At 37.2% G+C, this 25,429-nt stretch overlaps 1 long non-coding RNA gene across 2 annotated transcripts; it reads left to right on the top strand.

Moving 5' to 3' along the window:
• Nucleotides 1–1,932: 1,932 nt before the first annotated feature.
• On the top strand, nt 1,933–24,779 carry LOC127173086 (uncharacterized). 2 transcript variants are annotated; one of them, XR_007828707.1, is made up of 4 exons: nt 1,933–2,146; nt 12,442–12,563; nt 19,473–22,730; nt 23,012–24,779. It is a non-coding gene; the product is annotated as an uncharacterized LOC127173086 (long non-coding RNA). The 2 variants fall into 2 exon arrangements; XR_007828708.1 differs by lacking the exon at nt 12,442–12,563.
• Nucleotides 24,780–25,429: the final 650 nt, after the last annotated feature.

Below are 25,429 nucleotides of genomic sequence, written 5' to 3'. Positions count from 1 at the left end.
TAAAGGTGAGTAGATCATGGGGTAATTTTCTTTTTCTGACGAACTGTCCCTTTAAGTACACTTTTAAAAAGTGCACTTTGTAATAAATGTCAAATTAAAAGATTTACTTACATTTGAAATCATTATGCGTTAATAAGTGCTTATCATGCTTTAAAAAAGTACATGAAAGATTCTGTTGGAAAGGAAGTCCCACTTTTCAGTTAAAAGCAAGTCACCATTTGCACTGACTGTTTGTTTACTCTAAAAATACATATTTTAGCCTTATTCAAGCTAAAGAAGCACATTTATGATACCACTGTTGTGGTCCAGTTTGGATACACTTTGTATTAAGTGTTCCTAACTACTGTGTACTAACTTTTAATCATTTGATACAATGCACTTATTGTGCACATACATGTTTTTGCATTGCACTCATTTTTTAGAGTACTCCCTTGCATCCTTAAACCTACCAGTACCACGAAACCTGTCCTAACCTCACCCGTATTCCACCTCCATAGCTGCAAACATGTTTTGCAATACAACATAAACAAGTACATGTACCTAACAATTAATGTTATGTAAACAGCAGTAAAAGACTGTATCATGTGGGATCTCAGATTTGGTTTCTGATTTGAAATATGTTTCTGAAATGTAATCTTCTAGAGATGCAATCTTCCTTCTTTTCCCATTTTGTACCTATATGTCTATTGCCTTCAGAAATCGAGGTATAACCAATATGGCTGCCAAATGAGCTGACTTGACTAAAAGGCATTTTACTTTGAAGAAGCCATTTGACTTCCTAAACAATGTTAGTGCCACCGTGTTTTCAAAACATCCGCCCGTTTCTTTGAAGAACCTAAGCAGCCTGACGTAGTAACAGTGGCTCAGCCAATAGCATGCGTTTGAGGCGGGGCTATTTGTTTGTGCCACCAATAACAGATGAGTGAGCACTGAGTAAACAATTCCAGTGATGCAAATGGCAAAGAAGTGGCACACTTCATCTTTAAAAAAATGCTTGGAAATTGAGATTTGGCATGACACAGTGTTCTAGGAGGAGCTTAATTAACATGTGTACACAACAGGTTCAGACCCCTCCTGAGAGAACATGTCTGTGGGGAAAACCAGCACTGATGCCTAAGTGTGTCACAGTGTCATGTTTTGTTGTCGAATTTCACTTGAAATAGATATTTCTGCCAAAAACTAAAAATCTGTGATCATTTACTCACCCTCAAGTTGTTCCAAACCTATTTGAGTGTCCTGTATGAAAAGATATTTTGAAGACAAACAGCTGCGGGTCCCCATTGAGTACAATGGAAATGGAAAAAATACTATGGAAGTCCATGGGAACCAGAACATATTTAGTTTCCCCCATTGTGTTTATACAAGTTCGGAAGAACTTAAGGTGACTTAAGTTGGAGAGTTCTCAGTTTCAGATGAACTATCCCATTAATGTCATTTGGTTTAAGTAGTCACTGCAAATCCAAATGTAAAAGTAGAAAAAAAACAGGATTATTGCCTCATTTTTTTGTGCTTGCATTCATGCAGAGCTTAGTCTATTAATAGCTAACATGGACAGCAGTCATGGGCAGTCTGTGTGTGTGTGCAGAGTCCACGACAGCACAGAAAAATCTCAGTAATGTATCAGCAAACAACACCAGCAAAAAATAGGTAGGAAAAGATGAGACAACAAGAATGATATTGGGGAAAAACAGGAGGGGTTTGGAAACACTTACTTTTCTTTTTCCGATTTTTTTCCCCTCACAGAAAATGTTCAGCATATGGGCCTTTGTTTTTGAAGCCTGTGAGTAAAAACAAAAAAATCAGGACACAGTGTTTTTTGGTCTGTGGCAATCAAGTATGCATCAGATACACCCCTCAAAGCACTCTCTGTGCTTCTCTGTATTTTGGGTTCAAGTAAAGAACCAATCACACTACTCAGCAGAGAATACTCACTCGAGACATTCCATTCTACTTTCAGTGATTTCTTGCAGTGATTTCTTCAGTGCGCTCTATTGTATATAAAGAACACGCTGCAGGCTATTTGATCACTAAGTTTGGCGTCAACATAAATTCATGGCATTTTCACATTTTGAGGTGTGGTGGGTGTCTTCCTGCTTGATGTGGCTAAACAGGGAGCATAAAGATTTCGCTGTCTGACACTTCAAAGGTAATGCCTAATGCCTTCTTTGTAGCTGATGATGCTACTCGATGCAAAGCAATGCTATTTTTAGTGTTGAACTTGCACATGTGCATGTTGATAGCAATGTCAAGATCATGGGTTAGATTCCAAGGGAATGCATGAGCAGGACAAAATGTTGCTATATGCAATGTCATTTTGGATGCAATGTCATTTTCTAATGCATCATGTAAAAAACTTCCAAGTTGGAAGTCCAGCTTCAAAGTTGGAAGTTCTGACTGGAATGGAAGACAGCATAAGCAACTGATGCCGTTGGAATGGCATCAGTTGCAGTTCAAACATCCATCTAGAGAGACACAGAGACATCGGGAGGATGACAGACCTTAGGGCTAGATTTATTCATTTTGACACTGAGGGTCTTTAACGGTCAGTTGCAACATCTATGTTGTTGAGGACAGACGAGGTGAACTCTGAAAACTCTCACGAAACAAATGTAAAAATACTCTAGCTCTGTTCCAAAACCTAGAAGCTGCATTGCTGTCTACTACATGGGCAGTTGCTTTCTAAGGTATTTTAATTCAAACAATCACACACGATTCTGTTGAGCTTATGAATGCAATGGCCAATCGGAGGCGTTCAGATGAGTCATCGCTAAAACGCGGGTTTTGTTTAGTGCGCACGCTCGCCGACTGGATTCTGCATTTTAGTGAATTCTCGCGTCATAAACAACAAAGCGCAGATGTACAATGTAAGTAAGAGATTTACTTCACGGTGTAAACAGTGTAAACAGCTTCAGTGATTATAAGGAAAGTTTTATTTCTTTGACAGTGCTTAAACTCACGATAGATCGAAGTTAGTGATAATGTCCTTTAGTGGCTTTCTGTGTATTTATACGCTATTTGAATAACCGTACAGATAAAAAACATTAACCTATTATTGGCTGCTTACAAGGTTTTTATTGAATTGTGATCACATTAAATACAAATTCAGTCCTATTAAAAATATTTTATTAGCCTACATGACACCAATATGTGGTATTTGCCTAAAAAGAGCAAATGCAATTAGATGTGAAAGTCTTGGCCAAAGTTCAAGAAAAGTGAATAAATGAGCATTCAATATATTATGAAAAATGAATCCTTTATTGGAGAAAATGCTAAGTCATGCGTCTTCAAACCAATTACGTACAATCATCAAGGGACACCCGGAGAGAACAGACGTATCTAGCAACATCAAAACAAACACGCCCTTTTCTAGAACACTGCACAGTTCTTCTCTTGTCATTATGCTATTCTTCTGCTTGATATTTATAGCCACTTCCTAAAGGCAAGACGTACTGTACTGTACCGCACACACTACTGGCCGCGGCCCAAACAGCCTGCTGGAGATATAACAATTTGTCCCCTCCTCTTATTTTCTTAAATGCACATACAGTACAGTCACTCTCACACACATTACTATATATATCTGTGAGAACTACCTGCAGCTGGTTATTCTTAGACAGTAATGTTTGTTTTTTGGCGCAGTCTAAACTATGGAACTCCTTTAGCAGTCTGGTGAATCACTCAGCTGTTCCAAGCCATTGCCATATCCAACTCTGCTGTATCAGTTCCAGCTTTGCAAATTGACCTCTCTAGTTCTTGTCATTCTTACTAATCGTGGATTTTCGTGTATGCATAGTTTCAGTGTGGTCAGTAAGGTTTTTTTTAAATACTTTAATTTTTATTTTTTTTTTTAGAATTGCATGATATAAAGTCAGAATTTGGGGATATAAACATTAGTTTATATCGCAATTCTGATTTTTTCCTCACAATTGCGAGTTCATATCTCGCAGTTCTGACTTTTTTCTCGTAATTACAAGTTTATATCTCACAATTCTGCTTTTATTTTTCGCAATTTTGAGTTTATATCTCGCAATTCTGACTTTTTTCTCAGAATTGCAAGTTTATATCTCATCTCGCAATACTGACTTTTTTCTCCCAATTTTGAGTTCATATCACGCAATTTCAACTTTTTTCTCGCAATTGCGAATTTATATCATGCAGTTCTGACTTTTTTTTCACACAGTTGTGAGTTTATATCTCACAATTCCAAATTTTCTTTCAGTTGTGAGTTTTTCTCACAGTTCTGACTTTTTTCTCGCAATTATGAGTTTATATCTCACAATTCTGCTTTTATTTTTCGCAATTTTAAGTTTATATCTCACAATTCAGACTTTTTTTCTTGCAATTCCGAGTTAATATCTCACAATTCTTACTTTTTTCTCATGATTGTGAGTTTATATCTCACAATTCTGACTTTTTCTCGCAATTATGAGTTTATATCTCACAATTCTGCCTTTATTTCTCACAATTTTGAGTTCATATCTCGCAATTCTGATTTTTTCTCGCAATTTTGAGTTTATATCTCGCAATTCTGACTTTTTCTCGCAATTTTGAGTTTATATCTTGCAATGATTGCAATTATGAGTTTATATCTCACAATTCTCCCTTTATTTCTTGCAATTTTGAGTTTATATCTCGCAATTCTGACTTTTTCTCGTAATTTTGAGTTTATAATCTCGCAATTCTGACTTTTTCTTGCAATTATGAGTTTATATCTCACAATTCTCCCTTTATTTCTTGCAATTTTGAGTTTATATCTCGCAATTCTGACTTTTTCTTGTAATTTTGAGTTTATATCTAACAATTCTCCCTTTATTTCTTGCAATTTTGAGTTTATATCTCCCAATTTTGATTTCTTGCAATTTTGAGTTTATATCTCACAATTCTGACTTTTTCTCGCAATTTTGAGTTTATATCTCGCAATTCTGACTTTTTCTCGTAATTTTGAGTTTATATCTAACAATTCTCCCTTTATTTCTTGCAATTTTGAGTTTATATATCAATTATGAGTTTATATCTCACAATTCTCCCTTTATTTCTTGCAATTTTGAGTTTATATCTCGCAATTCTGACTTTTTCTTGCAATTTTGAGTTTATATCTAACAATTCTCCCTTTATTTCTTGCAATTTTGAGTTTATATCTCACAATTCTGCCTTTATTTCTTGCAATTTTGAGTTTATATCTCACAATTCTGACTTTTTATGCAGAAAGAGTTTTTAATGTAAGAGTCATTTTTAAAATCAATAAAAATCTTATCAAGCCTAAATGTTTGAACAGTGTTTGTCTCTTAAAAACAGAAACTTATTCATGTAATCTTTCCAGAACATAACCATCCATGCCAAACTTCATTGGAACAGCTTATTCTTGTATCAAAGTAAGTTTGTGTGATAAATTTCTTTCCAAGGAATTACCGCAGCCCTCGGTGGGGTTGTTGATCAACAGGGCAGGACAAGAAGTAACTCTTGTGTCTGTCACCATGGCAATACAATCGTGAAAACAGAGTGAAATTAAAGGAGGAAAACAAATATCCTGTTTTAACATTATAATGCTAGATTTTGGAAATCGTTACACAGTTTATGTAATCCTATATTTGTCCAGCCAGCCCTGTTTGTTGTCAGATAGGCAGTCGCAGCGGTTGTGGGTTGCTATGGGAGAGGGTCATGGTAACCGTGTTGTTTAGGGATGGTTGACTGAAGGAGAGGCAGCTCGCTCAGCCTGACTGCTTTACTACACAGGGGTTCCCTCTTGGCACAGGCTGCAGTAGGGAATTATGGGTCATGGTCTGAGCAGGACTGTAAGATGGTCTTTGGAAAGTCTGAGTCAGCACTCTCATTCCTGGACGTCTCACTACAGTCAACCTACTGTTAATCGGCCCAGTAACCACAGAAACCACACATACAACAAAAAGTTACACAATCACTAAGACTGCACACATGGTTTCCAAGGAAACAGTCAAAATTATGTTATTTTTAAAAGTTTTACTTGAATTCAGAGTCTTGCAATAGAACAACAGGGGCCTCATGAGATTGTGACAATTATGTATTTAATGCATAACATTTAAATATGATTATTTTCTAAATAAAATAAACAATTTAGATCAAGATGGTATAGCAAACAAATCATTAAAAAGAAAAATATCTATCTATCTATCTATCTATCTATACATCTGTCTATCTATCTGTCTGTCTATCTATCATCTGTCTGTCTGGCCATCCATTTGTCTGTCTATCTATCATCTATCTATCTATCGATCAATCTATCTATCTGTCTGTCTGTCTGTCTGTCTGTCTATCTATACATCTGTCTATCTATCTGTCTATCTGTCATCTATCTATTTATCTATCTGTCTGTCTATATATCTATCTCTGTCTGTCTGTCTATCTATCTGTCTATCATCTATCTATCTATCTATCTATCTATCTATCTATCTATCTGTCTATCTATCTATCTATATATCTATCTGTCTGTCTGTCTGTCTGTCTGTCTATCTATACATCTATCTATCTGTCTGTCTATCTATCTGTCTATCATCTATCTATCTATCTATACATCTGTACATCTGTCTATCTATCATCTGTCTATCATCTATCATCTGTCTGTCTGTCTGTCTGTTTATACAATTATCTATCTATCTATCTATCTATCTATACATCTGTCTAGCTATACATGTGTCTATCTATCTGTCTGTCTGTCCATCTGTCCATCCATCTATAATTTAGATCAAGGTGGTATAGCAAACAAATCATTAAAAAGAAAAATCTATCTATCTATCTATCTGTCTGTCTGTCTGTCTGTCTGTCTGTCCGTCCATCTGTGTCTATCTATCTATCTATCTATCTATCTGTCTGTTTGTCTGTCTGTCCGTCTGTCCGTCTACCTTTCTTCAATGAACAGAACAGACTAAAAAAAACATGAAAAACACAATGAGCGTTTATGCAGTATGTTATTTTAGTTTCCCACAAGATCTCATGTACTGTTTGTAATAAGTTGAACAGGACTGTAAGATCTCTCTCCTGAAGCAGCTCTTCAGATTAGGAACACACAGTGTGTGTTTATCTCAAGATGTCACAAAGCTCTAGTGTGACACTCACTGTGACATTTATATACAAACTAATGAGAGCATGAGACGGGCTCATTTTATCACGGACTGGGAACTGTGACTCCTCAGAGCTTACAAGCAGCTCACATTATGTTTGTATGAGGCTGAGTAACAGCTGTGTCACAAGGGTCCAAGCCCACGCTTTATTTCAATTTTAGATGTCTTAGTGTCTTATGCTATTTACAAATGTAGTGTCCCTCGTATTTAAACTTTCCTAGCAAGACACACAGATACAGTACATACTGAGTGCTGCCCTTTTGACTGTGTGGCTCCTCCAGAAAGACTGCACTGATGTTACACAACACAATTTGGCATTTGTCACAATCTAATCAATTACAGTTTTTCTCAGTTGCTTTGGTGCATTTCTCACAACACTATTTACATTTGCACAACAGTTAATGCATTTCTCAAAACAATTAGTACAAACTGCAAAACCTAGTTGATAACCTGCAAAAGCGTGTCACTTGCTCAAAATGGATAGCTCATTCCTCAAAAGCAAGTATTCATGTCAGTGAAAGTGTCAGTGTCATCAAGATGAAAAGTCCTGACACCATTGTTTATGAACAAGATAGTCAAATGGCTTTGTCATGTTTTCATTATGACAGTTTACTCTGTAAATTTTTTCCTATGCAAAAAAGTCAGATTTTGGTGAAACTTCCTGAAAATGCTCAAGACAGCACTATATACTATTTGCACAGCCATTTGAAAACTACAGTAAAGCTAGACATTACTGTATTTAGTGAGGTATCTGAGTACAAGACACTGAATATGTATGTTTCACATTTTTACTTCATATGCTCTTTGCAATTCTAATTTATTCAAAGCATTGTGCAAACGAATAAATACACCCTTATTTACAACAAACATAAACTCCCTTTGGGTAGAGCTGTGCACAATTGTAAACAATATTGCAGTACATATTGGAACTGAACCTACAACATACATAGGTCTGTAAATCATTCATGCACATTTGCAGAAATTGTTCAATTTAGAGGACATTTTCAGGAAAAAAAAATTAAAATTTTTTATAAAATTTGCTTGACAGATTTTGACAACTAGTTCAACATTTTTGTATGTAATGACTCAAGCAATGAAATGAGGACTATTAGTTTTATATGGAATGACTATTCAGCATTCACAAGTTTAGTTAATTTTGACTGACATGACATAAGCAAATGATAATGTTATAAAACAGCAGAGAGTTGTATGAAAGCAATTGATGCATGTCCAAAAGCATTTGCAATTTGTTGGAAGGAATGAGAAACTGCTACTATGATGTGCACAAATGACTAAATGTTGTGGAGGTTAAAGTAAATGTTGTGCAAATGTAAATAGTGTTGTGAGAAATGCACCAAAGCGACTGAGAAAAACTGTAACTCTTGGTTGATCACGTACTTCTAATTCAATAACCTGTCCCTGTACAATTTTATGTCCTCTGAAGACACAGCAAATTCAGTTGAATTAGACTAAACAATGCCAAGAATTCAGGGTCCTGCGTCAGATTCATATCTAACTTATTCTCTAAAAATTGCGTGTGTGTGTTTATTTATTTATGTATTGTTTGTAAATTCGATTGTATTTTGGGATCAATTTGTCCTTCAGTCACTCTTCACTGATGCATTGAGTTCAAGTGTTTAGTAAACTGATTCCATAGAAACCACTGTGACCCAAACAGTAAACTGCACATCCACAGTGATCTGTAAAATGACACACCAGGCAACACCAGCACAGGATCACATAATGCCAGAGACCACAAGGCAGGTGAAATCTCTCACCTGTCTTACTCAACTTAACCCTCGTAACCTAGAGTGACCCACAAACAACAACAAATACAAGTAGCGTGGAGACTGTCCCCTCAGAAACACATCAGAACATTTACAAGTGGAAATTAAATGAACATTGCAGACACTGTTAAAATGTTGATATTGCATTTAATGAGCTTTGTATGAAGCAAATATGTTAGGACAAAGGGTACTTAACTAGTTATGGTGAACAGATGGGGCCTTGCAGATAGGTGTTGGAATTTGATTATGGGTGTGAAGGACACCCAAAATAGGGTGTGTAATTATGCTAAGTTAATTTCCCAAGATCTGACTGTGCAAAACTATTTTAATATATCCCCATTACAATTATAGGCTAACCTCAAGAGTAGGTGTGAGAGATATGCACACATACATACACCCAAATCTTATATATATTTAATTAGACATATTTTGGTTTTATCTTTTGGTTTTATGGCAGCGTAGCATATCACATTCTTTTGACATAATGTACCTGGAAAACAGTCCTTCCCATTCTGCTCAGTCTGTACTGAGTGTACCTACCAATTAGCAGCAAGCACTGTGACAAATATTCTCATATTCTTCCCAAGTGTGTAAGGAGTGCAGAAGAGGACAGATGTAAAAAAGCACAGCATGCTGCCAGGAGAGAAAGGCAAAGAGATCCAAGTCCTCAAATCATCTCTGAGATGAGTGCAGAAACCGGAGTGCATAAGAGGATGGTCATATATCCTGCAGGGTTATGCCTGAGTTAGGGGGGAATTTGGTTCAAGGGCTGAATGAACTGAGAGAACAGATTTTGAAAAGACCAAAGCATCTGAGGTCAGTCAACAAACTGGCCAAGGCAGATGAGCTGTTGGAGTGTAAGAAAGGCTGTGTGTGTGTGTGTGTCTATGCTAAATGCATGTAATTGGGCCAATGCTTGACTGGCCTCATTTACAGACACTAGACAATGTCATCAGACTGTAGCCAGGCCTCTGTAGCAAACAGAGTGTCATGGACCTAAATGAACCATTGCAGAAAACGATCACTAGCCAATCACTTAGTCACACACAAACAAACAAAAAAAATAAAATAATGACTTTTATTATTTACTTTTTTCCCCAAAGTTGTTTAAATGAGTTGTTATATTTATTATATATATGAGATTGAGTCACTTGTCAAAGTTTAACACTTGTAAAGCAATGGTGCAAGCAGTACTACTAATATCAATGTTGTGGAGATAACATTTGTTCATAAAGTGATTTTTAGTACATGAAAAGAAGAAAAAAAAAGTTAGTGTCGCAATGGTGCAAGCAATATTAATAACACCAAGGTTGGGGGTTCAAATTTATCATTTTTTTCTAGAGTATGCACTGCAATTTGCAAAGAAAGAATGTTTATCGTTTTCTTGTAGCATATTTGTAGAGCAAGCAATACTACCAACACCAAGATTGTGGGATCAATTCCCAGTAAAATGTCTATCTTGCATGCACTGAAAATTTCAAAGAAAAAAAATTAGCCCCATTTTCCTGTAGCATATTTGTAGCGCAATCAATATTACCAACACCAAAGATATGAGTTCAAATTCCAGTAAAAAGCATATTTGTATGCACTGTAAACTGCAAACTACAAACTGCAAAAAAAAAAAAAAAAATACCATAATTCTTGTAGCATATTTGTAGAGCAAGCAATACTACCAACACCAAGGTTGTAGGTTTAAATCCCAGAGAATGCATAAAAACTGTATTGCAAATTGCAAAGAAAATAAAATAGTGCCATTTTCCTGTTGCAAATTTATAGAGTAAGCAATACTACCAACACCAAGGTTGTGGGTTCAAATTCCAGTAAAAAGTGCATCTTGTATACACTGCAAACTGCAAAGGAAAAAAATGTTAGCACCATTACTCTCGTAGCATATTTCTAGAGCAAGCAATACTACCAACACCAAGGTTATGGGTTCAAATCCCAGAGAATGCAAAAACTGTATCTTGTATGCACTGCAAACTGCAAAGAAAAAAATAGCACCATTTTTCCTGTAGCATTTTTATAGAGCAAGCAATACTACCAACACCAAGGTTGTGGGTTTAAATCCCAGTAAAAAAGTGCATCTCGTATGCACTGCAAACTGCAAAGAAAAAAATGTTAGCACCATTACTCTTGTATAATATTTCTAGAGGAAGCAATACTACCAACACCAAGATTGTGGGTTCACATCCCAGTAAAAAGTGTATCTTGTATGCACTGCAAACTGCAAAGAAAAAAAAAGTTAGCACCATTTTTTGTAGCATATTTGCAGAGCAAGCAATATTACCAAAACCAAGATTGTGGGTTCAAACCCCAGTAAAAATGTATCTTGTATGCAGTGCAAACTGCTCTGGATGGAAGTGTATGCAAAATGCATGAATGTAACACCTAGAACAGAGAATTAACCCAAAAGATAAGCTTGCTTGCTAGGTAGATGTGATATAATTTATTATAATACATGCAAAGAAAAAGATGTTGTTAGTGCCAAATTCTGTCAGGTGAACTACAAGAGCATTATAAAACAATAGCCATGACAATGTAAACACACAATACATCTCACTTCATCTAAAAGTGAATAGCACAGCTGTGTTGGTGCCATTTCTTTTGGGAGTTTTCACAGCAGAGACTATTATTAGATTTGCCAGTAAGAGAGATTAACTCTCCTGGCCTAAATAACCAGCCAGTCGGCTGCAGAAAACGGCTAAATAAAAGCAGTACTCAGGATCAGTTAAACAAACCATACCTTTATCTAAATTTCTTTGAGCAATCCGTCAAAACTGGTCTCGGGTCGGCATATAGGGTAAGTGTACCCTTTAAGCCTGTGTACTTACGTTGGTGTTTTGGGACCCTTCAGAAATCAACAGGTTTCTGCAATTTTTTTGGGACCGAGAGATAAATCTTGGATTTTAACAGCTCATTTTTCTTAGAAACCATGTCAATATCTATGAAAAACACATAAACTTAGATTTTTCGTAGGTTTAATGGGTACACTTACTCTAAGAATTCTTGATTAATCACCTGCCCTCATGAACAAGTATAGTGTGTCTGCAAGGGGAGTTTTATGTTTGGACATGCCTTTCCCACAGAATCCTTTTCCAGGTAAAAGACCGAGCACTGTGCAAAGGTTCACAGTATTCCTAGACTGATTCCTAGAAACTGCCCCTATCAAGAGACAGCGTTCGTTCACACATATATAAACATGCATGCATCCATAAAGTACTCACTCACACAGCTGCAGGACAAGTGTATATCTAAACTTGATCTATGCCCTAAACGAACTCCAGCACACGGATGTTTGGAGAAGTGCCAGCGTTGTGTAAGGAAGCACATGCTTCCATTAGCCTGGAATACTCTCAGTGCACTCTGAACGCTGTTTTGGATTAAAGCGAATGTTCATACTTGATCAGGACTGGCATCGTAACTGTACATGTTGTGCAAACTGTACAGATTATTTTTACTGCTGTCACTGTTGTCCTTAAATGAACTGCTTGATCTTTGATTATACGTTCCCTCCCACATTTTTTTTTCAACTCTAAGAACAGGATATCTTCTCTTTACAGGATTGTTACCAAAAAGAAGGACGTGTGCTGGTATCGGTGCAGACCTGCATGCAGGGAGTGCGTGGGCGGGATAGGAAGACATGCATGCAGTCTGTCCGCTGGACATGGCTGGGTTTTGAAAGGTCGGAGGTCACTCAGACCACATACACAATGCAGCCTAATTTTTATGCGCACTTTATCATGTGCACACATGGGCAAACAAGTGTGTAAAGAGGGCGGAGAAGGGGGGATAAAGATGAATTTGGGGGACAAACCGGGCGAGGACCGTCTGAGGCCCAATTCACAGTGCAGTTGCAGCCACACCTGTTTGCCAATGGGGTTTAGCACGCTTGCACCACTAAATCCCTGTTTCCAATGAGTCTCCTCATTACCCAGCAGAAAAAGCAAGCAGCTGGGATATGGAAAAGGGTGGAATTTGACAGTAGGAACCACAGATAAGATAAGACTTCTATTCTCAGTAAAGCTGTACACAGGTGTAAAGCTACAGAATAAACATCATGGGTGTTGTATCTGTGTGTTTTTAAGGTGGAAACAAGATTTTGCAATGAAATGTTTGCATTTCCGTTATGTAGAAAAAATACACTCTGGAAAATGTAGATACATTTAGGGAAAAAATTTTTTTGGAATCTCAAAATAAAATAAAAAAATAATAAAATTCCATTATTTATGGAAGCCCATTTCCGCGACTGCATAAAAAAAATAAAAAAGGTAATTGCAACGTTTTATCCTGCAATTTTGACTTTTTTTTCTCAAAATTGAGATATAAACTCACAGTTTTGAGTTATAAGGTCAGAATTGTGAGATATAAACTTGCAATTCTGCAAAATAAAAATAGTTTATATCTCACAATTCTGACTTTTTTTCTCGCAATTGTCAGAAAAAAATTCAGAGATGAATTCAGAAATTAAAAAAAGTCTGAATTGCGAGATATAAATTCATTTTTGCAAGAAAAAAGTCAGAATTGTCAGAACTCATAAATGCGAGTTTATATCATGCAATCCTGACTTTAACTCATAATTCTGACTTCATAACTTGTAATTGTTTATATCACAATTCTAAAAAAAAAAAAAGTCGGAATTCTGAGTTTGTGTCTTGCAACTGTGAGTTTATATGTCGCAATTCTGACTTCATAACTTGTAATTGTGAGTTTATATCACGCAATTCTAAGAAAAAAAGTCAGAATTGTGCATTTATATCTTGCAGTTGTGTTTATATCTCACAATTCAGACTTTATAACTCATAACTGTGACTTTATATCACGCACTTCTGACTTAACTCGCAGTTGTGAGTTTATATCTCACAATTCTGAGAAATAAAGACAGATAAAAAGTCGCAGTAACCTTTTTATTTTATATTCAGTGGTGGAAATAGGCTTTCATGAGTATTAGACTACTGGCTAAAAATGATTATTCACAAAGTTTAATATTTGCTACCTTTTTAGAATATACCAGTGGAGGTATGACACCAGTAACCAGAAAATGTTCAAAAGAAATCTTATAGGCCTAATTCCTAATTTACATTTTCAAGGATCACTGAAGTAGCTCTGCACCTTATAGAAGGAAAGTAAGAAATGTATTTAAATTTTTAATTAAGAAATTCATACAGAGATGCAGTTCATATTATCTATCTATATTAACTAATTTCAAACATTTAGGCAGACACCTTTAGAACAAAATTCATGTTCCTTTAGGTTCACTTATATTTTTTTAAAAGTTTTTTTCCACAAACAAACCACAAATGAATTAACAAATAAATAAATAAATAGTGCGCCTCATGCAATGATATCTTGGCTTCAAGACTCATTTCAAAAAGTGGAAACTGCAACTGTAATTTATGGAAAATAAAAAAGCAAAATTTAAAGCAAAATAAAAACAGTGCACAAAATATATGTGTGAGATTCTAGTATGTATTCTATTAATGGATAAAATATGATATTTCTAAAGAAAACTGTTAGAAAAACTATAATAATCATCAGTGGACATGAAATTGTTTTGTAGTATGCAAAGGATGGCAAGGATGGTAGATTTTCATGAAAACCTTGCTGAATCAGCCTGTGATCATATGGTCGCTCAGTATGACTGAAATTACGATAAGAATTCAAGATGTACAAGAAATAATTCATCACAACTCTCGTTCTTCTAGATCTTAGGAAGTCTGAATCAAATTCAGCATAAATCGTTCTGAATCTGACTGTGTGGGATCACCGATTTGAATGTCCTGCTGTCATATGTGACTTTCAGATTTAAACCTGTCTTTGAAAATGACACACCAAAGCAGATGATTTACCGTCAGTCTTGGTCTGTACTAGAACGTGTTGATTCTGCTTGATTCTAGTGTGTTTTGTAAGTTTATGAAATGATGTTCCAGGATGTATTCAAATGTATACGACCAACATCATCAGGTGATCGGTGCATCCCTACGGAGTAAATTATTCAAGACCGTGCTCTGAGCGCGCATGTGATTTGTGACTTGTGACACTCGGACACACCGAGCAGAGTGACATTACACACATGGTGTTACTGTGACTTGGATTTGCAAAGTCACCATGACCAGCACACCACCTTGTGACATTGGCAGGAAGTAGTGAATGTGGTTCCACATGTCTATCATGGGTAAAAAAAAGGAAATCACACTCTCCTCTAGCCCTTTAACATGTTTTAAAGAAAGAGGATATTTCATCACCAGTTTGCAGCAGCTCTGTAGTTTCTGCAGTGTAATACATTGAGGCATGACTGCTCCAAGTGTGTGATTTCCACACCACTAGTGGCACCAATCGGAACTGCAAAAATAATCAGCTCATGCAAAACCCAATGCCAAAGCATTGATTGATTTTTTTTTTTTTTAATACTTGGAGTATAGATAAGACATGTAAAAATACATTGCGATGTATTAATTAAATAATAAAACTTTGAGTGTTTTACCACAAGATTTACTAACAGATTATGAAGACTAATAAGGTCCTCACCAACATATTGCATATTCTGGAATACACACACACACACACACATATATAAAACATAAACATACATAATATACAAAAATATTATTAATAATATTATTATTTAATGCACCTTGACTTGGAATGATTGCCATTTCATAATTAAATTAATCATATATATATATATATATATATATATATATATATATATATATATATATATATTATTGTGCTTTAATGCACCTTGACTTGTAATGATTATTTGTTCATTAAGTGTTATTTGCAAATTAACTTTTAATATTATTCAATATTTTTTTAAATAAATTCAATCATTTATTTTTAATTGTTATAAATTAATCATTTAAAATTATTTAAAATTATTTATTAAATTATATTAATTTTTTCATATTTTTTTTATAATCAATTTTATTGAATACATTTTAGTTATTACATTTTAATAATTCTCTTTTAGTTTAATTTTTGATTTAAAGATGGTGATTATTATTAAATATTGGTTCGAAACATTTTTTTAAATCATATTATATTCATATTCCATCATATTTCACATATTTTGTATTACCATAATATTACATATCATGATATTATCCCTTTTTTTATTTAATTAATAATAATTGTGCATTCATTTATGCACTCAATCAATAAACTGAACGAATTAATGAATACAAAAATCTATTTTTGAGACTGTAATTGTAAAGCCTAATCCACCAGTCATGTTAGTAGAGCAAATTTTCTTTCCCATTACATTTTTGTCTTTAGCATATTTTTGGAAATAATTATGAATTGTTACAGAATAATCAAACCTGATCAGATGGAATAATAACGTAAATCACAATCACAAAGTAAACAATAAATGTGATGCATCGATTAACAAATGAAATAGAGATACAGTCGGATATTGCAATAGGATCGTTTACTAGAATCACAGAGCAACATTGAGTGATTGAATCACTGTTAGTGTAAACAGGGCTTTAGCAAGCATTTGAGAGCTCTTTCCTGTAAATTACATCAGAATCAATGTGATGACCACATCAGCAGGCCCAGCATGTGCCAATAAAAGGTCAAACATCTGCAGAAATACAGTATTCATGTCAGGTGCTTTGCTTTTCATGAGCTCATCTTGACTCAGCATCACATGACAGCAGCTTCTGCCAGCTCCTCAGAACTGATATCACACTGTGATCACTGTATCTCCAGAGTCTTTGTGTTTTGGGCTGGAAAGCCCCTCTGTTTGGAACGATTTGTAATCTTTTCACAAAGCACTGCACAATAAATAACCATAAATGGAAAACAAGCGCACGACAATGAAGGTTAATAGCAGCAGTCCAGTGAAGTAGACAATGAAGTCACTTCAGAGATCCACACAAACTTACACACCCTCACTCTTTGACTCAGTTGGCTCAGGCCACCAACTTTTCCAGAGTTGAGATCAGCAACACAAATGTAGTCTGACCTCATGGAGGAAAAAGGGGGAATTGACGCTCTTGCGCACACACACTTACACACAAACACTCAGCCTCAATCTCTGCTCCCTCTCTCTTTCCCGGAAGACGCTGTGTTATTGGAAATGGAGACAGCAAAGCAGAAGTAGGAAAGGGAGGAGTAAAAACAGATGAGGGGTTCCTTTTAAATCATGTGATTGGTGAGTCAGTGCATGAGCTCAGGGCAACACAAGACCTCCTGTGATTGGTGGACAGTGATGTGCTGATCCGATCAGGACAGGGATGGAATGAGCCTATAGGATCAAGCTATAGGATATAGCTATAATCTTATATACACTCATAATTAAGAGCTGCATACTGGCAAAAATAAGAGTTTATAAGAGTTTTATGCTAAAATTCGCACATTTTCTGAAGAACATATGAGTATGTTTGTATAGTAGCAAATATCTGCACAAATGTGCAAGATAAAATATTGGGATTTGAATGTATGTATTTATTGTCATTTAGAGAAAATAAAGAAAATTAAGTTTTATTTGCCATTCATATTTGTAATAACGCTTGATTTAAAGATGACCACTATTAATGATTTTTTATTATATGATTTTTAATTGTATTTTATAGGATTAGTTTACTTCTAGAATAAGAATGTCCTGATCATTTTCTTACCCCTATGTCATCAAAGATGTTCATGTTTTTCTTTCTTCATTAAGGTTTTCAAATTAAGGTTTTTGAGGAAAACATTCCAGGATTTTTCTCCATATAGTGGACTTTGATGGGAGCCAATGAGTTTGCAGTTTTAATGCAGCTTCAAAGGGCTCTACATGATTAAGTGTTTTATCAAGTGAAACAAACGGTCATTTCTAATGGTCTAAAAAAATAAAATAGAGATAAAAATGTATAGTTTTTACCCACAAATGCTTATCTTGCACTAGCTTGACTTCACGCATTACGTAGTCATGTTGGAAAGGTCACGTGTGACGTGGGTGGAAGTTCCAACCTAGAGTTTACAAAGCGAACGTGCAATGAAAGTCAACATGGGACGATTTTGAAGTTGGAAGAAAAAATGAGATGGAGTTTTTCGCCCTAACCTACCTTTTTGAACCTTTTTGAACCAAGTACAAAGACGAAGAACTACTGCGTATGAAGACACATGTGAGCATCGCAGAGCTAGTGCTAGACGAGTATTTGTGGTTAAAAAGTATATAATTTTTTTTTTTAGAAAATTACTAAATGTTTGTGCCTGTAGTTGCACAATTACACATAAGCATGTATGTTTACATGTGTATGATCTACATAGGCATTTTGAGATTGGAACTTGATTCCCAGTTTCTCCCTGACATCAACTTTCGGCCCGGTGCACGTCATGTTCAATGCAATGTTTATACAACAGACCCTCAGCACGTTACCCCCTCAACAGACGTCACAAACCAAACACAAACATATCCAGCGGCCTGCGCAATTACTCTACCGTGGGAGAAGGGTTGAAAACAAAGGTGGTGCAGCACCATCATTAATATTCCATCTCACTCACACAATGATAGTGAGGTCAGCGTATAACAGCTCTCTAAAGCACTGTGTCATTAGAGGCACAGCCTGGATGATATTTCAGCTGCGTACGACTACACCATCTCTCCTTCAAAATAAACAACAGGGATTCGGCTGGATGCACATGACAAACTGTTAATTTGTGGAGAAACACTCCACAATTTAATTTAAAGATGTATACAAACCAAATGTGATGGTAAGAGTTTATCAAACACTGCGGACATTGGAAATTAGGTCATCATGTGATAGAAACTGAAGATCAGTCTTGCAGGAACATCTATGTCCTGATATGGATGCATAACTTGGTTGAAATCAGATCAGATTCCCATTAGAAACCAATCAGATTTTGAATAAATACATAGGCTGTCCTCCTCGGGACTTTAGGAGTCAACTAAGGACATTACTGCCACATCAAAGCTGTCTATGAGGAGAAATAAAATAAGATATTTCGTCCTGAAATCAAGCTGTGTTGTGAAGCAAGGCTCCTGTGGAGATTATTAGTAACTCGAAAGCAGTGTTAAAGAGATTTGCATTTTTAGCAGGCTAAAAATGGTGGGTCGAGTAAGGATACATGCATTCAGGTGGACGGGGCCACTCTTAAGGCAAACTAGGTCATTGTTAAAAGAATACTAACTCTCATCACCTTAACTCAGGTCAGTACTTAAGTGAGATAAAATAGGCTTCTGAGTTACGGTCAAATCTTTGAAGCTGTTTATTTGTCACACTGTGACTAAGGTCATAAATAGGTTCATCTGGATCCTAAATTATCTTCTTGCGGATGAGACATCAGATGTTAAATCCAGGGCTGGAAAGACAATGAAGCTGGTTCAAGGGAAATGTCAAATTAGAGCAGTAGGTTACTCACTCAACACATTCAGATCCTCAGAAGCTAGCAGCTCACTAACCATTTTCCTGTTGCTAATAGCCTGATTTACATAAGTATTTGAAATATGAAGGGAGTTGGTGCACACAAATGTCTTTGTTAGATGTTCAATACCCAATATCTCAACTCCCTGCTGAGTTGGCACTACCGACTCTTCATAGCCTCTGGGAACAATGAGTAATTTGGATTTTTCTTTACTTATTAGGCCACCTCTCATGACCTTGGCTCCAGGTGAAAGTTCAGCAATGAAGCCATGGCCCAACAAGTGCATTCTGGTCCAACGTTTTTGCATCTTCATTTCCTCAGCAAACGACAAGCAAACTCCATAAGACCCACCCACGTTCCTGGAATGTGCACTGTTGGAGCGGAAACGTGGCTGAGAACAACTGCTATAGGAAGTGTTTCTGAGAAATGTCAGAGGCCATTTTAATGCATGAAGTGGAAAGGACCGACAGTAGGAGTGCCTAGCAGGAATAGCAGTAGGCGTAACATCCCACAAAGTGTAACTCCATTCCTAATCAAACGCACCTGAACCAGCTAATCAAGGTGTTCAAGATTACTTGAAAATTACGGGTAGGTGTGTTGAAGTCGGCTTTAAATTGAACTCTGCAGATGGGTAGTCCTCCAGTGCCCTTGTCTGTTATTGAGGTTTACATCATCAGCCTTCATCATGGGCACAACTATGGTCCAACAGGTGGTGATCAGAACTTGTGGAAGCACAACCATCAGGCCTATGCTTGTTTCCCTACAGCACCTTCTCACAGCTTGAGTCATGTGAACTCTTTTCAGCTCCCACGGGCTTCACACACAGAGTGGCTGACTGCAGTTTCACGCACCAACAGGAAAGGAAAAACCTTAAAAAAAACCCTAGATTATATATTTGTGTAGTTCTCTGGGCTTTGAGTTTTAAATCATTGTTCTCCCACCAACTACAGCAGATGTTTTTGCTTCTGCAGTGTTTTTTGAGGGGCACAAAGTGGGTGTGAGAGTAGAGTGCAAGCGTGAGATTTCCCACCACCTGCAAATGCAGCATGGCCTCACTCAAAACAGGAAACACAGATGAAAGCGAATGATTCAGAAATAAGCGGCGTGGACAGCACCGACCTTAAACTAGAAATGAGTATTTTCATCTGTTTTAGCTATTTTGGACTGAGTGTAGAGCTTTGGATTTTCAAAGGGAAACTTTCACAAAGAAAAACAGTTTCTGAATGTTCAATTTGACCTGCTGTTGATACTTCTACATTTGTAAGTTATATTTACCTTGAACCTCCTACTAGACAATATGCTCAAATCAGCAAGTTTGAAAGATCTTTGGTGTGACGTGAATAACGCTTTTAAAAAGTCCCTAAGCCTAATTATTTAACTTTTATAATTTCGTTTGAGGGTGAAAACTTTCCCCATGCACATGGACAAATATCCCAGAGTACATGGAGTGCAGGCCCCAGACTGACGGGACCAGAGAGGCCAGCCACTGAACAAGCACCTCTCTGACAGGATCAGAGAAGCCAGCCACTGAACAAGGTCACCGAATTCATCTCGGTTCACTCATCAAGAGCAATGGCGACTCCCTTCCTGACGCCCGTGCACGTTGCATGGCTCTGTAACACTGGCAAGTTACGGGTGTTTTCAGTGACCGCCAAATGCCCAATGCCCAAACCACTCAAGGGCAAGATTTACAAGACCGTCATACACCCGTTTGCATTGTACAGTTCTGAGTGTTGGCCAGCCACCACCAAGCACAAGCAGACCCTGTCCTGCAGAGTTTAGCTCCAACTCTAATTAAACACATGAACTAGCCAATCAAGGTGTTACTAGGCATGCTAAAAACTTCCAGGCAGGTGTGCTGAGGCAAGCTGGAGCTAAACTCTGCATAGTCTCGCATAGCCAGACCTTCAGACTGACAGTGGAAGGTCTAGGCCAGGGGTCACCAAACTTGATCCTGGAGGGTCAGTGTCCTGCAGAGTTCAGCTCCAATTTGCCTCAACACACCTGCCTGGAATTTTCTAGTAAGCCTAGCAAGACCTTGATTAGATGATTCAGGTGTGTTTAATTAGGGTTGGAACTAAACTCTGCGGGGCACCGACCCTCCAGGACCAAACTTAGTGATCTCTGGTCTAGGGAACCTTGGCATTGAATAGCCAAGGCCCACCCAAGAGGCCATATGACTGACATGTAAAGCAACCAATAATGTTTAGTTTTATGCAGTGTCATGTTTAGGGGTGTGAAAATGTCCCCAAAATAACAAACCGGTGTGTAACTCTTGGACATAATTCAGGGATTCTATGCCATGAACTTTAAATATTTCACATACTTTTGAAAATCCAGCATTTAGTTGATCCTGATAAGTGCTTATCGTCACTGTTGTAAACATGACAACTTTCTTCGTCCATGCAGGGGTTTGGTGTCACTGCATCTTTGTTTCCAGGCGGAACGTTAAAAAACGTGACACACACGTTTCCCGGAAATTCTGTTGAATTCAACCAATCCAATTATGTCTTCAAAACTCCTCAAGTGTTTCCAATTTGTGCAATATGCATCAGGCGTTCAGCCAGCGGTCCGTGGATGTGATGTCTGAGGCTAAGACTAAACTCTGCAGGACATCAGCCCTCCAGGACTGAGTTTGGAGACCCCTGCTCCACAGTATGGAGACGAACATGCTTCGTGGTCCCTCTGCCTCATGCAACTGAACAATGATGTCCAAAGGCACATGGGTGTGGCGCACATAGTCGACAAAATGCGCAAAGCCCGACTCCACCGGTATTGCCTCGTCATCAAGTGACAATGATTTTTTGGTGAAAATGGCCTACCAACGATCACCACCTGAACGACGACTGTGAGTCAGACAAATTGTCTTGATTGTCTGGCAGAGGACATGCACAGTCAGTATCATCCATGACGATGCCCTGGACCGAGCCAAGTGGCGAAAGATGTGCAAACAAGCAGACCCTGCACCAACGTGGGACACGTGGAATATTGTCCTAAAGGGTCAATGCCCTTCAGAGTTTAGCTCCAACTTTGATCAAAAACACCTGAGCAAGCTTATCAAGGTCTTTAGAATCTTTAGAAAATCAAAAGTAGGTGAGTTTGATCAGGGTTTGAGCTAAACTGTGCAGGGCAGCGGCCTTCCAAGACTGGATTTGACGAACCCTGAGCTAGGATGAAAATGAACTTGAAAAATTTCCCCATGCAGATTTTGCATTAGGTTACAGATGGTCGCATGAATTTGCTGTGCTGACCCATAAACAGCTGCTTGGTCCTTTGTGCATCACTACATTAGATACATTAGGACTTTTTGGAGTAATTATCACCTGTCAGGCTATAAAAACCCCTTAGACTTGACATTGAAGAAAGGTGGCATATTAAAGGACCAGACTATCACAAGAGACTCAATGGGCTCTTTTGACAAAGATCAGTCGCTCAACAACCAGAGCACCCTAGCATTGTGGTCTCAACTTTTGCACTGGTAAGCAGCACTCACATTTTCCATAAACAACATTCCATAAAAGACTTAAACCACAAGACTGACACATATACAGAAACTGCACCTGAATTGTAGATTGTGTGCTGGGAAGAGGCACAAATGCCAAGCATATCTGAGCATTAATATCCATTCTAAATAATGACAACAGTTTTGTTTAAAGTAGGGTAACAGAACAGGCCTGCTGAGTTAAACAGACACGGAAGTCTCTGTCTGTTACAGCAGGAATGACATTCATTCTTTTTTCCTCTCACTCACACGCACAGGTCCTCAGCTCCTCGTAGGAGTTCTTGCACAGGAACCAGTTCCTCCGGGACTGCAGCAGGAGAAACGGGTCAAGCAGGCCAGGCAGAGAAAGAAAACAGCTCAGGTTGATGAAGAACTCTCACCCGCAGGCAGAAACTACATATCCCCGCCTAGAAAGAGAATACTGGGATTCAGGGAAAGCTTTGTTCCCTATGGAGAGAAAAAAAGAGTGTGTGAAAATGTACTTCCATGAAAGTGTGAGAACAGAGGCTGGAAAAACATGTTGGTGCATGCAACTCCCAGCATGACTTTTAACAAACTGGATTTATGAAGTGTCATGCTGCATTTACCAAAAATGTGGATAAATCTAGATGGTGGCTTTGCTGAAAATGTACCTACGATTGTTTTCTAATAATGCAATTTATCTTGAAATTATAAATTTGGTCATAATTAAGTTTGATTGTTGAGGAATATGATGAAGATACATATATACCTGGAGGAACTTTAGACCGTAGTGTATTTTGAAAATTTAATGTGTAAATACATCACCCATTATTACAGTAATTATAACACATAAAAAATCTGTGGTTGATTCATCAGTGCATATTAAAAACTGGCCTACATTGAATTTGCATTACTAAGACAACAAAATTTCCCCATGTGTACTTGTGAACTCTAAAAGATTCTCTATGCAAATATCCCACATTTTTATGCAAATACTCATCCTTTGGGATAAACTTGTGTTAAGGAAGAAAATGTCCCCTTCAGCAGAGAATTTACATATGCGCTTCATGTGCGGTTCTGTGTACAAAGACACCCAAACTCTCTCTGTCTCCTTTGAGAAATGCTCTTGAAAAGAAAAACAAATATGTTCAGCGTTAGTGTTTTTAGGTAAATCACATTAAGACTGTTCTAGGCAAATCTTTGCAAAGCATCAAAACCGACCTCAGTTCTGGTCCATGAAGACATCTAATCCTTCAAACAGGTTCATGCAGACAGATCTACCATGCAGCAGTTATCTGAGCTGCACTCTGGGATAACTGAGTCTGTAATATTGCAAAGTGTTGACCCGGGCATAGCGCCCAGGGTTGCTGCCAGACTCCAGACGCTCAGCACAGGTGGAATGGGAGGAGGTGAGAGACAGCAAATCTCTAAGAACTAGAGTTGTCAACAGGGCATAACTTTGAAATCTCTGAGAAAATAATGTGAACACCCATAATTATAAATATCATTTGTGAAAAAAACTCATTTGTTATCTATTCTCTAGGTTCTTTATCAGTGTAGTATAAGTTGTGTCCAGCAATGTTTCTTGGGTAAAATGACTGACTTGCCAGACTTCCAAAGAAGAGAAATCACGGGAACCCATTTAGCAGAGCATCTGTAACCATAACAGCCTAATTGTTTGGTGTTTTAAGAACAACAGTCTTTACGATTATGACTGCGTACACAAAGCAAGGCAAAACTTTACTCAACAAAGAAGATGCGCGAAAACCTGAGGATTCACCTTGAAGAGAGAACCTCACAAACCCAGCATCCATGAAAAGACTGGAGTGGAGCACCAAGATGAACTTCAACATCTGCCCTGGGCAAATCAATCGCCTGACTTGAATATTATCAAAACCAATGTGGGCAGTATTTAAGAGAAGAGTGAGTATTCATTCTCAGACATCTACAGTTCTACAGCAACTGGCAGATACTTTTATAGTCCATATTTCCCTCAAATATTGAATGAATATACTCCAACAAGGTTGAAAACTGTATCAAAGGATTAGTTCATTCCAGAATAAAAAATCCTGATAATTTACTCACTCCCATGTCTTCCTTCAGTCAAAACATAATTAAGGTTTTTGAGTAAAACATTTCAAAATTTTTCTTCTAATAGTGGACTAAACAGGACACAACAGCTTGAAGGTCCACATGGCGGTTTCAGTGCAGGTTCAAAGGGCTCATCATGATCTCAGTTGAGAAATAAGGGTCTTACCTAGTGAAACAATCAGTTATTTTCTTTCTTTTTTTTTTTTAAATAAGTATATACTTTTTAACCACGAATGCTCATCTTGCACTAACTCTGCAATGCGCATCCACAATTTCACGCATTTTGTTATTATGTTGAAAAGGTCATGCACGGTCATGCGAGTTAGTTCTTCATCTGTGTTCTCCAGTTCAAAAAGGTACAGTAGTGAAAAACTCAAAAATCTCATTTTCTCCTCCAACTTCAAAATCGTCTGACATGTTGTTTTACCATTTTTTTCTTGTAAAGTGTTTTCAACAAAAGCATCAAAATGCATTGACCCTTATGAAAAGCTTTGCAGATATCTTCATCGAAGGGCATTTTAGTATTTGCATGATTATTTTCTCAATGTCATTATATGATACTGATGTTGTCTTACTCAGGGTACTCAGTGTTTCTAGGTATACACAGGATCAGTCTCTCTTGT

The sequence above is a fragment of the Labeo rohita genome, chromosome 11 (genome assembly GCF_022985175.1).
Source record: "Labeo rohita strain BAU-BD-2019 chromosome 11, IGBB_LRoh.1.0, whole genome shotgun sequence".
Classification (NCBI taxonomy): domain Eukaryota; kingdom Metazoa; phylum Chordata; class Actinopteri; order Cypriniformes; family Cyprinidae; genus Labeo; species Labeo rohita.
The sequence above is the reverse complement of the archived record's forward strand: the minus strand, read 5'-3'. Positions and strand labels throughout refer to the sequence as shown.